Raw genomic sequence first — 6,000 nt, 5'->3', positions numbered from 1 at the left:
AGTCCTGCGCGATGCGATCAGCTGTGATCTGCAGGGAAACCTGGCTGTAAGTGTTCAGTTTCCCTGCAGCGCCACCACAGGTGAAAAGAAGTATTACACAGCCTCTATCCAGATCAGTTGAGGACGTGTCCTCCAGAGAGGATTATTATAACTGATCCCCAGCCGGATCCCAACGAGAGGACACTCGCTATTTACCCAGTAGGGTATTGGAATAGTGGACAACCCCTTAAAGGTCCAATATTGCCTTAGACTTGACTCCTAGTAATGGATTGTATGGTGTTTTATTAGGGGACAGCAGACCTTAGAGGGGCTCTGGAGGACGTTGGACCTAGACTATAACTTGATCTCAGGCTTTCTCTTTGATGTCTATGTGCTAGCAGATGGCAGACTGGAGTTCCCCCAGTTCAAGATGAGCCGTTTTCTTTTTCTACGTCTTCCGTCTCGATATACTGTCGTAAGTGCTTCTTGCTGCCATTGGGCTCTCCCCGCTTTTAATTTTCATGTCCAAAATTGTTTTTAGCCCCTTTTTTCGTTTTTTTGCGTTTGTTTTTCGTTCCCCTCCTTCCCAGAGCCATAACTTTTTTTTTTTTTTTTTATATATATATTTTTCCATCAATATGGCCAAGTTGTACTTTTGAACGGCGCCATTGGTTTAACCATGTCGTGTACTCGAAAACAGGGAAAAAAAATTCTAAGTGCGGTGAAATTTCAAAAAAAGTTTAATTCTACAATTTTTTTTCTTAATTTTTTTTTTTACCATGTTCACTAAATGGTAAAACTTAGCTGCCATTATGACTCTCCAGGTCATTACGAGTTCATAGACACCTAACATGTCTAGATTGGATTTTTTTTTCATTTAAATAAAAAGTTTGTTAAAACTGAAAAAAAAATAATCATTTTCCGATACCTGTAGCGTCTCCATTTTTCGTGATCTCGGGTTGGGTGGGGGCTTATTTTTTGCATGCTGAGCTGACGTTTTTAATGATACCATGTTCGTTTGGATGCGATCTTTTGATCACCAGTTATTGCATTTTAATGCAATGTTGCAGCCACCAAAAAACTGTAATTCTGTCGTTTTTACTTTTTTTTTTTTTTTTCCGCTACGCCGTTTACCGATCAGATTAATTCTTTTTTTATGTTGATAGATCAGGCGATTCTGAAAGCGACGATACCAAATATGTGTAGGTTTGATTTTTTTTTTTAATGGGGTGAATTGGGGGTGATTTCAAGTTTTATAATTTTAATTTTTTTTTTTAAATTTTTAAAAACATTTTTTTTTACTTTTCACTTGCTTCCATGGGAGACTAGAAGCTATGATAACCCATCGCCTCTACTGCACAGAGGCGATGATCAGATCGCCTGTGTGTATCAGAAATGCTAACTTGCTATGAGCGCCCTCCACCGGGCGGCGCTCATAGCAATCTGGCTATGACAACCATACAGGACTGCTGAGACCTCTGGTTGTCATGGCGATCATGTGACGGGGGTCACCGATGGGTGGGATTAGTGACACACTTCCGGCGCAAACACACAAAATGCCGCTGTCAGAAATGGGTTAACAGCCGTGGGTGGATCGCGATTCCACCCGCGGCTGTTAGAGGCACATGTTTTTGTTCAAAAGAGCTGACGTGCCAGGAAAGATGTGGGCTCAGCGCCGGAGCCCACATCATCAAAGGGAGGGATACGACATGTGCAGTACATGTACGGCGCATGTTGTAAAGGGGTTAAGATCTCTGTTTGCTGTCAGTGAATTGGATCTTTGTTACCTACTGCCACAACAGGCAAACTACTCCATCTCACGAAGCTGCCTGACTCCTCTACCTTGCCGTGTACTTGATCTTGCATACGTTTTTATCCTCTTAATGGTGAACCATGATGTTTCCATTCAATGACGGCAAGAAAATTCTTAAAACATGAAAAACTGTTTTGCCATATTTATCAAGCGCCTTTTCACTTTTGCCAAAAATGTTCACATGGACCAGTGAGCTACTACCGGAACCAGATACTTCATCATTCACTGCTGGGAAAAGTTCCCCCATTTTTCTTCAGTGAAGTCCTATGACGGCTGATACCACGGCTCCATCCAGAGTGTGGACTCTGTCCGGCATTATCTCTCCAGCTCAGTCTCAGAGCTAGTGTCAAGTGACCTGCTGCTATAATGTCTCCCATATACAACACACATAGACATGGTGGATTCCTGCTCTCCTCTCCCTATGTTCAGCAACATAAAGGGCACTATACAGCAATACTGAGCAGTGTATCTATAAAACCAGATAGCAATATTGAAGACATTATTCAGCACTGCTGAGCAGTGTAGCTGTGAATCCAGATTGAAGCACGGATCAAATTATTTAGCATTACTGAGCAGTGTAGCTGTCAATGCAGATAGCAGCAGCAGTATGGAATAGATTATTCTGCACTACTGAGCAGCGTAGCTGTCATCCAGATAGCAGCATGGATCAAATTATTCAGCATTACTGAGCAGTGTAGCTGTCAATCCAGATGGCAGCAGCAGTATGGAAAGCATTCGGCACTACTGAGGGTAGCTGTCAATCCAAATAGCAGTATTGATCAAATTATTCGGCATTACTGAGCAGTGTAGTGGTGAATCCAGATAGCAGCATGGATCAAATTATTTGACATTACTGAGCGGCGTAGGTGTCATCCAGATAGCAGCATGGATCAAATTATTCAGCATTACGAAGCAGTGTAGCTGTCAATCCAGATGGCAGCAGCAGTATGGAAAACATTTCGGCACTACTGAGTGTAGCTGTCAATCCAGATAGCAGTATTGATCAAATTATTCGGCATTACTGAGCATTGTAGTGGTGAATCCAGATAGCAGCATGGATCAATTTATTTGACATTACTGAGCAGTGTAGTGGTGAGTCCAAGTAGCAGCATGGATCAAATTGTCATTACCGAGCAGTGTGGATGTGAATCCAGCACAGCTTGAGGAAAATAAAATAGAACTCAGCAGCACTGTATCTATATGTACAGTAGCTCTACCTCTCTCTTTGCCTTTCCCCTTTCCATAGATTTCAATAGGCAGGTGTAATTTAATCCCTCAGCAAACTGTCCGTCTATTTTTAAGCCAGATTTTATTTTTATTTTTTATTTTTTTTCAGATTGAATAAGTTTAGGAGACGTAGAGGGGAGAAGTGACTGCTAAGTGGAGAAAAAAAGGCCAATTTCTCTGATAATTCATATTACAAAGTTTCTTATATCCGCTTGTACTATTGATTTGTGCAAAGTTTATTGAACCGACTGGAACCATTTAAGGTCAGAAGTTTGTAGTGTCAAACCCAAAGAGCTTTACGGAAAAGCCACTTATCACTTTGATTAAACACCTCTCTTAAGATGGTGAAGATGCCGGCCAGGTCCATGCCAAGGAGTCCATCACATCCGGCGTCAACTCGCCCACTTCATCTCGGAGGAGAAAGCTGGCAGCTCTGAGGGACATGAAGATCCAAGATCGGATCGGACCACCGGTCACCACTGTTTCTAGCTGGTTTATATGGGATTTGCTCCGTGGTTTAACATCTTACATTCCCGAGGGTTAGGGCTACGGTTAACCCCAACCCTGACCCTTCTCATCTGCCCTTGGAAGCCGCCCTCCTGGGATCTCCTCGGACTCTTTCTCCATGGATCAACTTTTCCAGGACAAAAATAGAAACCACAAATGAATAACTTCCGCATGTAAACAGCGACAGAAGTAACGTATGTGGAGGGGAAGGGAAATGGCTCCCATCTGCTTTTTTTGTTATTCCTGGGAAAAGGCATCTGCTGTATACATCACAGGACGGCAGGAGCAATAAACACGTCCTTCACGTGTGGAGAGGAGTCGAGGGCATCGAGAGGAAAAAATGGCTTTCTATTTTTTTACTAAGTTTTTATTTTAAAAAATGTAAGTTTATGATTTAAAATAAATAGGTTTGAAATGACATTTTTTGTGATGTTTTTTTTTCATATTAAACACTTAGAAAAAGGAGTTGAATTATTTTATATAAGGTACAATTGATACATAAAAGAAAAGAGGCAAATATGGTACGTGACAGCACAGATATCATCTGTTTAGTCACTACAGGAGGAGGTGAGCTGTGACATCACCTATTGTGAATAGTGGATCCTGTGCTATCTATTATTATTATTATTATTTATTATTATAGCGCCATTTATTCCATGGCGCTTTACATGTGAGGAGGGGTATACATAATAAAACAATATCTACTGTATATATAGGTGTTATCAGTCATTGTACAGGAGGAGGAGGTGAGCTGTGACATCACCTATTGTGAATGGTGGATCCTGTGTTATCTACTGTATATAGAGATGTTATCAGTCATTGTACAGGAGGAGGAGGTGAGCTGTGACATCTATAGTGGATCCTGTGTTATCTACTGTATATAGAGGTGTTATCAGTCATTGTACAGGAGGAGGAGGTGAGCTGTGATATCTATTGTGAATGGTGGATCCTGTGTTATCTACTGTATATAGAGGTGTTATCAGTCATTGTACAGGAGGAGGTGAGCTGTGACATCACCTATTGTGAATAGTGGATCCTGTGCTATCTACTGTATATATAGGTGTTATCAGTCATTGTACAGGAGGAGGAGGTGAGCTGTGACATCACCTATTGTGAATGGTGGATCCTGTGTTATCTACTGTATATAGAGGTGTTATCATTCATTGTACAGGAGGAGGAGGTGAGCTGTGACATCTATAGTGGATCCTGTGTTATCTACTGTATATAGAGGTGTTATCAGTCATTGTACAGGAGGAGGAGGTGAGCTGTGATATCTATTGTGAATGGTGGATCCTGTGTTATCTACTGTATATAGAGGTGTTATCAGTCATTGTACAGGAGGAGGTGAGCTGTGACATCACCTATTGTGAATAGTGGATCCTGTGCTATCTACTGTATATATAGGTGTTATCAGTCATTGTACAGGAGGAGGAGGTGAGCTGTGACATCACCTATTGTGAATGGTGGATCCTGTGTTATCTACTGTATATAGAGGTGTTATCATTCATTGTACAGGAGGAGGAGGTGAGCTGTGACATCACCTATTGTGAATGGTGGATCCTGTGTTATCTACTGTATATAGAGGTGTTATCATTCATTGTACAGGAGGAGGAGGTGAGCTGTGACATCTATTGTGAATAGTGGATCCTGTGTTATCTACTGTATATAGAGGTGTTATCAGTCATTGTACAGGAGGAGGAGGTGAGCTGTGATATCTATTGTGAATGGTGGATCCTGTGTTATCTACTGTATATAGAGGTGTTATCATTCATTGTACAGGAGGAGGAGGTGAGCTGTGACATCTATTGTGAATAGTGGATCCTGTGTTATCTTCTGTATATAGAGGTGTTATCAGTCATTGTACAGGAGGAGGAGGTGAGCTGTGACATCTTTTGTGAATGGTGGATCCTGTGTTATCAGTCATTGTACAGGAGGAGGAGGTGAGCTGTGACATCACCTATTGTGAATGGTGGATCCTGTGTTATCTACTGTATATAGAGGTGTTATCATTCATTGTACAGGAGGAGGAGGTGAGCTGTTACATCTATTGTGAATAGTGGATCCTGTGTTATCTACTGTATATAGAGGTGTTATCAGTCATTGTACAGGAGGAGGAGGTGAGCTGTGATATCTATTGTGAATGGTGGATCCTGTGTTATCTACTGTATATAGAGGTGTTATCAGTCATTGTACAGGAGGAGAAGGTGAGCTGTGACATCATCTATTGTGAATGGTGGATCCTGTGTTATCTACTGTATATAGAGGTGTTATCAGTCATTGTACAGGAGGAGGAGGTGAGCTGTGATATCTATTGTGAATGGTGGATCCTGTGTTATCTACTGTATATAGAGGTGTTATCATTCATTGTACAGGAGGAGGAGGTGAGCTGTGACATCTTTTGTGAATGGTGGATCCTGTGTTATCTACTGTATATAGAGGTGTTATCAGTCATTGTACAGGAGGAGGAGGTGAGC

Source organism: Ranitomeya imitator, chromosome 4 (assembly GCF_032444005.1).
Source record: "Ranitomeya imitator isolate aRanImi1 chromosome 4, aRanImi1.pri, whole genome shotgun sequence".
Classification (NCBI taxonomy): domain Eukaryota; kingdom Metazoa; phylum Chordata; class Amphibia; order Anura; family Dendrobatidae; genus Ranitomeya; species Ranitomeya imitator.
Note: the sequence above shows the minus strand (reverse complement) of the source record.